Source organism: Helianthus annuus, chromosome 2 (assembly GCF_002127325.2).
Source record: "Helianthus annuus cultivar XRQ/B chromosome 2, HanXRQr2.0-SUNRISE, whole genome shotgun sequence".
NCBI classification, from domain to species: domain Eukaryota; kingdom Viridiplantae; phylum Streptophyta; class Magnoliopsida; order Asterales; family Asteraceae; genus Helianthus; species Helianthus annuus.
The window spans coordinates 35,999,250-36,007,269 of NC_035434.2; the positions used below are offsets into that span (position 1 = coordinate 35,999,250).

Sequence of the window (8,020 nt, forward strand, 5' to 3'; positions counted from 1 at the left end):
AAATTCCGTACGACATGTTAAAATGTTTAAGTGCGATACCCTAGTGAAAAGAAATGGTAAATATACAATTTTACCATTATTAAAGTTTATAGCATTTGACAAATCTAAAATATTATAACTAGGCATAGAAGTTTATTAAGTTAGTATGTAATTATGAAGAAGTGTCATGTTCGAATTGTAACACCCCAAAAATGAAAAACACGATAAATAATGATAAAACTTAATGTGATTGAGAATTTATGATAAGATATACGTTAATGTTGGAAAAATGCTTGAATTAGATATTTACTAAACTTGGAGGGGTGTAATGTGAAAGCTTCATTAATTAGGGAATTAAAAGGGTAGAAACCCAAAAACACACCCCTGGGTGCGTTCCTGGGATCGATCGAACAGAAGAACAGGGTGAAAACCCTTGCCATTGCTAATCTACTCAATTGATCAAGAAATTCAAGTCTAGTCAGTTGCATGTCTCAAGTTTATCGATTATCTATGCATACATAGTGAAAGGGTAAGTCTAATTTCTTGAAAAGATGAATTTTAAAGTAAGGGGTTAAACCCAAATGCGAATTCTTGTATCTATTGTGGGAAATCCTAGTTAGAATTGCTTCCTAGAACAGAAATTTTGTTGATTTTAGGTTGCATGATTATAGCAAAAACCCACTTGTTAAGAAGTTAGTAAGGGTTTGATGATTATGAGAAATCATAAAACTAGGAAGTTAGTGTATAAGCTTGTTGTGATACTTGAATAATGAATGAAATTGATATAGAATGATATAGCTAGGTGAAATTGAATGAATGAAATTGTTGTGATGATTAACTAGTAAGAATATGTTTTATAGACTTGTACCATGTACCTTAACTATGATGCCTACCAAGTGTTTGATGAAATGCTTAAGAGATGAATTTATGAGTAACTTGGAAAAATGGTAGAACAAAGTAGATGAACTAAATGAATGAATGAATGTTGTAATGTAGGCGTGAAGGAAGAAGGTACAAGCATTAGGAAAACGGAAGGCACGCAAGACCGAGGTATCTTCCGGTGCATACAAATCTTTGTTAAATTCTCTTTTTACTTAACTTGATGTAGAACTATCCTTGTATGACAATCGTGGTAAATAGCAAGTAAATAACAAATCCTTTGTGGATTTGGGTATGCTAACGAAAGTTGTGTTAAGCTATACATTTTGACCGATTTAAATTAAATCGTGTCAAGTAGAGATGAACGCCATCCGTTTGAACGGGTAGCTTCGAATGCCATAATGAATGTGAAAGTTTAATCCGTTATGCGGATAGAACGAAGAGTAATGTTGAAAGCAAATAACCCAATTAAACGGGTCGAATGCGTATGCTTAACTCTCAATGAGAGTGTTTATGCCAAACCCAATTAAACGGGTCGAATGTGTATGCTTAACTCTCAATGAGAGTGTTTATGCCAAACCCAATTAAACGGGTCGAATGCGTATGCTTAACTCTCAATGAGAGTGTTTATGCCAAACCCAACTATTTGGGTAGTCGAATGCATAAAAGGATGAATGTTTTTGTATGGATGGAGCTAAAACAAAAGGATTATGATTTAACTAGAGTGATAACTAACCTTTAAAAATTTTGATTGTTAATGTAGGTAAAACTCCACTATAGGCGATTTGGAGATATGGAGCGAGCACGTGTTCAAGCCTTATTATACCAAGCGCTTCCGCTAGTTTATATGCATACTTTTGGGGTCCATGTCTTGTTATTTTGTTTAATCTTGTTAGAAGTCTTACACTTGAAAACTTGTTGTCTTTGTTTGGGGTAGTTTAATGCTAATAGGGTCGTAGATGGATGTTGTCTATTATGTTAAAAACAGGGGGCATGTTCGTTTTACGAACGGGTCATGCCCAATTTTTGTAAAAATTTTTATTATGTGTCAAAGTTGGTCTTTTGATGTCCGAAAAGTTATTTTTTGTAAGTAAATTATCATTATGGAAAAGCGGACCTTACAAGTTGGTATCAGAGCCAAGGTTTGAGGGATTCGAGTTTTTAACGCGATGCTCGAACTCAAACCGATGGCTCGTTCGAAAGTGTGCTCGCTCCAAGATCGCCAATGAGGTAATAATGTAAGTTTTCGATGAATGCTAGTATATGTAATGAGTTTGAGATGTAAAGTTGAGTTAAATATGTGAAGTAATAATTATGGGTAGCGAAACAATAAATTCCGGGTACGTTACAGCTGGAAACGAAACCGAAAAAGAGTTAGAATGCTAAAAAAAAACGAAGCTGCAGCGGATTAAAAAATGGCTGGCCGTCGCCGACGGCCAGACACCCCGTCGCCGACGCCCCTATGTTGGTAGACGGCTTAAGTTCCTGCCTACGGACTAATGTAGGTGACGCACTTATCTGAAGCCCGTCGCCGACGGGGCATGAAGCCGTCGGCGACGGCTAGTGGAATATCAATCCGCTGAAAATTTTATTTTTGTATTATTTTCGCGTTTTGAGTTACCGGATTGTCCGAAAGCCTATTTAAGTGTTCATGTAGAGTCCAAATAATGCCTAATAAGATATATCTAACCACAATTAGTGGTTACGATGGAAAGAGACTTGTAAGGGTCGAGAGTAATGTGTCGAATGACACGAATGAATGCCAAAAGTTTAAAAAGTGGATAAAGTATGAAATGTAGGAATGCGAATGAAGTAAATACGGACTAATGAACTATGATGAATCGAGAGCTTATGAGTTATAATTTAAGTTCCCGTACTCCTCAGAAATGCCCGTTTTATGTTCCTGTTAAGTATTAGAAGATATAATAAGTTATGTAAAGTTATGTAGATCGTTGGCAATAAAGTAAGATTTATAAAAGTCGAATGTAACGAATGTAATGGCATGAAATGAATGACGAATGCATAAAGTGGAGTTGGAATTCGTATGAAAATTCGGATGAATGTATGCTTTGAAAGAATTATGCACTAGAGGCTTGTACCTTGTACGTGAATGGTGTGATGTTTATGTATATTTAATGAATTGCTCTAGTATGATTAAGAGGCGAATATGTGCTAAATGTAAATCATACGAGCTAATTAGTAAAGGATATGTTCAAAATATGTTAGATAGATGTTCCGAATGAAATTTGCTAATTGTAGAATCATGGAGCAATAGCATGTGAAAATACGTGTATGTGAATATATATATATATATATATGTATTGATTAGAGGATCACGTAAATGGTACATGAAATCTTGTTATTTAAGTGGATTATGCAACGTGGGCTTCAATACGTTATCCGTGGACTACGGTGAGCATCCCAAATGTAATTTTTATCATTCCTTTAATGTTTATGGGCTTTAAATCGAAGTTTAGGTCCCAAGCCATTAATGTATCGTATGTAAGTTGTATGCAAAATCTCGAACAAGTATGTAGGAAGGTATGCGTGTATGTAAAAGTATATATATATATATATATATATATATATGTATAAAGGTGCGTGTTATGCAAGAAGGTAGGTATGTATGTATATGTGTGCGTATGCATGTAAGAATGTGTGTAAGCATAATTTAGATGCGTATAGTATTAACGTTACTAATTATATGCTTGAGGTTGGTATGAAAATAGAAGTTGTATTGTACTCAGTTTTGATCATATTAATGATTTGTGGTAAAACCCAAATTGGAATTGTAAAATGGTGAAGATGTTAAATTGTGATTTTGTTGATGCATGAGATGTTACATGATAGTTTTGATAGTTAGACGTGATGTGCAAGTAATGACAATGTGAATTGTTTGAATGTAATGGTTCATGAGATGAATTTGGGAGGAATATGCTTAGGAAACTTGTACATTATACTTAGAAAGTGGTACGCCCACCAAATGTTTGATAAAAAGCTTAGGTAATAGATCTGCATAAGAATGTGTGTTAGATGAATTGCCAATGGAAATTGGTTTGATAAGATAACATGGTAAGAAACATGAATTAGGATGTTGTAATAGATGATTGATTGTGTTGTTAACGATGAACGTTGAATTGTGTAGATATGGAACGAAGTAGTTAAATGAGTATTTTCATTATGAGCATATCATATGCTTGTGACTAATGAAAGCACATACATGTGGGAGCATGTGTATGTGAATGTATATGTGACGATGGTTAAGTGACTGTGTGGTTATAACCCAATTACATCAAGATTTTTGATATGTGTATATTGATGTTTTTATAGTCTCACATAACAACACGAATAAACAAGGTTAAGTCGTAAGTTATATGTTAACACTATTGACTTCTGAGAAACAACTAAGCGTCTATGCATAAGAAGCATGAATTGACTTAAGGTCGTAAAAGTAGGATTTTAGGGAGTTGTATGGAACATGTTAAATCAATGCGCGTACTATGAAGGACATGACGGAATATAAGAATTTGAAAGAATGGGAATCTGAGTATATGTCTTACGTTTGTCAGAATTGACTAACGAGAGTCAAATGTGAATTATGCGATCGGTATGATCGTTAACACATACAATTGTTTATGCTAATAGTGATGGAATTACTAAAGGAAAGTAAGGATCTGGTAAGAAAGCGGAGTACATGCTTGATATGCCAAATTTAGAATGATTAGAAGGAATTGTATGGAAAATGTGAAAGATTAACGTTGAAGGAAGTTAGAATGAAAATACTAGAATGCGTAATTATTAGAGAGGTAGAATGTTACGTAAAGAAGGATTGCGTGGAATATAAAATAAAGAATATTTGAATGGAATGTGGCATAAAAGATATTTTGCCATAAGTAAACCTTGCAAGGAATATAAGATAGGATTTCGCTAAGACATGAAAATTTTACGACTAATGGAGTGAATGACTGAAAAATTTAATGGATCCTGCCCCTAGTCGGGCTAACTAGCGTATGTGAGGACTTATTTGAAGGTAAACCTCCAAAGAAATGTTCACGAATTAGAGTTTGTATACCCAGATTCATGGCTCGTGTTATAAGACGACCCTACGAGGTAGAGTGTAAACTAAATTATCGAAAGAAGGGTTGTACCAAGTTATATGTAACTCATACGTGGAATGAGATGGCATGTGTAATAAGCTTATAATCTCGTATCAACGAAACCTTAGTAAGTATATAGGTAAGAGTTAATCCATTGTGGTACATAGTTAGGAAATCGCCTTAGCATTACAATTATTAGAAGGAATTACGTATGTATGACGGCTATTGAATGTGACAACGACACCTCGAGTGTAATATGAGTTACTCAAATGTAAGTATTGATTACACGATCATATTGATGGCATGATTAAAGACTTATGTTGGCCCTTGTAACCTAGGGATAAATGGTAAAAGATTAGAGCAAGATAGTATATACATGATTTGTATAACCGTATACATTAAGTTGTGTGTAACCATGCACTTATGAGGAATCATCAATGAAAGGAATATTGGTCACGGGTAAAGATTATATGTAGGTATTGTAAAATATATATATATATATATATATATATATATATACACTTAGCAACTATTAAATGATGTATGATTTGTGACTTTATATAAATGAATATGAATGCACAAGTATGAATATTATGATAATTATTAATTCCTTAAGTAGATGTTAGAGGTATGCGGGAATGATTAACTTGACAGATAAGTTTTGAGAAATCAGCTCGAACAAATGAACAATGATCATGGAATGATGTAATAGGATAACACTGAATCATGCAAGGTTCATTTACCAGGTGTATTAGACAAGTTTTAGAGTAGCAATGACCGATTCATCATGATGGATGATCGAATGAAAGCATGTTGTCGAAGTTCGAGGTATGTAATTACGAAGGGATACTGTTAGACCAGTCAGAAGGTATGTATTGAGGTTTCGGGGACGAAACCTTCCTTAAGGGGGGTAGACTTGTAACACCCCAAATTCCGTACGACATGTTAAAATGTTTAAGTGCGATACCCTAGTGAAAAGAAATGGTAAATATACAATTTTACCATTATTAAAGTTTATAGCATTTGACAAATCTAAAATATTATAACTAGGCATAGAAGTTTATTAAGTTAGTATGTAATTATGAAGAAGTGTCATGTTCGAATTGTAACACCCCAAAAATGAAAAACACGATAAATAATGATAAAACTTAATGTGATTGAGAATTTATGATAAGATATACGTTAATGTTGGAAAAATGCTTGAATTAGATATTTACTAAACTTGGAGGGGTGTAATGTGAAAGCTTCATTAATTAGGGAATTAAAAGGGTAGAAACCCAAAAACACACCCCTGGGTGCGTTCCTGGGATCGATCGAACAGAAGAACAGGGTGAAAACCCTTGCCATTGCTAATCTACTCAATTGATCAAGAAATTCAAGTCTAGTCAGTTGCATGTCTCAAGTTTATCGATTATCTATGCATACATAGTGAAAGGGTAAGTCTAATTTCTTGAAAAGATGAATTTTAAAGTAAGGGGTTAAACCCAAATGCGAATTCTTGTATCTATTGTGGGAAATCCTAGTTAGAATTGCTTCCTAGAACAGAAATTTTGTTGATTTTAGGTTGCATGATTATAGCAAAAACCCACTTGTTAAGAAGTTAGTAAGGGTTTGATGATTATTAGAAATCATAAAACTAGGAAGTTAGTGTATAAGCTTGTTGTGATACTTGAATAATAAATGAAATTGATATAGAATGATATAGCTAGGTGAAATTGAATGAATGAAATTGTTGTGATGATTAACTAGTAAGAATATGCTTTATAGACTTGTACCATGTACCTTAACTATGATGCCTACCAAGTGTTTGATGAAATGCTTAAGAGATGAATTTATGAGTAACTTGGAAAAATGGTAGAACGAAGTAGATGAACTAAATGAATGAATGAATGTTGTAATGTAGGCGTGAAGGAAGAAGGTACAAGCATTAGGAAAACGGAAGGCACGCAAGACCGAGGTATGTTCCGGTGCATACAAATCTTTGTTAAATTCTCTTTTTACTTAACTTGATGTAGAACTATCCTTGTATGACAATCGTGGTAAATAGCAAGTAAATAACAAATCCTTTGTGGATTTGGGTATGCTAACGAAAGTTGTGTTAAGCTATACATTTTGACCGATTTAAATTAAATCGTGTCAAGTAGAGATGAACGCCATCCGTTTGAACGGGTAGCTTCGAATGCCATAATGAATGTGAAAGTTTAATCCGTTATGCGGATAGAACGAAGAGTAATGTTGAAAGCAAATAACCCAATTAAACGGGTCGAATGCGTATGCTTAACTCTCAATGAGAGTGTTTATGCCAAACCCAATTAAACGGGTCGAATGTGTATGCTTAACTCTCAATGAGAGTGTTTATGCCAAACCCAATTAAACGGGTCGAATGCGTATGCTTAACTCTCAATGAGAGTGTTTATGCCAAACCCAACTATTTGGGTAGTCGAATGCATAAAAGGATGAATGTTTTTGTATGGATGGAGCTAAAACAAAAGGATTATGATTTAACTAGAGTGATAACTAACCTTTAAAAATTTTGATTGTTAATGTAGGTAAAACTCCACTATAGGCGATTTGGAGATATGGAGCGAGCACGTGTTCAAGCCTTATTATACCAAGCGCTTCCGCTAGTTTATATGCATACTTTTGGGGTCCATGTCTTGTTATTTTGTTTAATCTTGTTAGAAGTCTTACACTTGAAAACTTGTTGTCTTTGTTTGGGGTAGTTTAATGCTAATAGGGTCGTAGATGGATGTTGTCTATTATGTTAAAAACAGGGGGCATGTTCGTTTTACGAACGGGTCATGCCCAATTTTTGTAAAAATTTTTATTATGTGTAAAAGTTGGTCTTTTGATGTCCGAAAAGTTATTTTTTGTAAGTAAATTATCATTATGGAAAAGCGGACCTTACAGACGGGGCGTGAATGGGTGGCGTTATTCAACACGCGACACACATTTTTTATTATTATTTTATATTTACAAATTTATTTAAAATCTATTAAATTTAAATAAAACACATTGATATTAATTGCATAAATAACATAAATTAAAAAAATACACAAACTTAA

The 8,020-nt window shown here is 33.9% G+C and overlaps 2 long non-coding RNA genes across 2 annotated transcripts; both read left to right on the forward strand.

Annotated features, from left to right (window-relative positions):
• Nucleotides 1-368: 368 nt before the first annotated feature.
• On the forward strand, nt 369-1,822 carry LOC110903545. Its single transcript, XR_002572051.1, has 3 exons — nt 369-508; nt 976-1,029; nt 1,622-1,822. It is a non-coding gene; the product is annotated as an uncharacterized LOC110903545 (long non-coding RNA).
• A 4,429-nt stretch (nt 1,823-6,251) lies between these two features.
• LOC110903554 lies at nt 6,252-7,705 on the forward strand. The gene is made up of 3 exons (XR_002572060.1): nt 6,252-6,391; nt 6,859-6,912; nt 7,505-7,705. It is a non-coding gene; the product is annotated as an uncharacterized LOC110903554 (long non-coding RNA).
• The last annotated feature ends 315 nt before the right edge of the window (nt 7,706-8,020 follow it).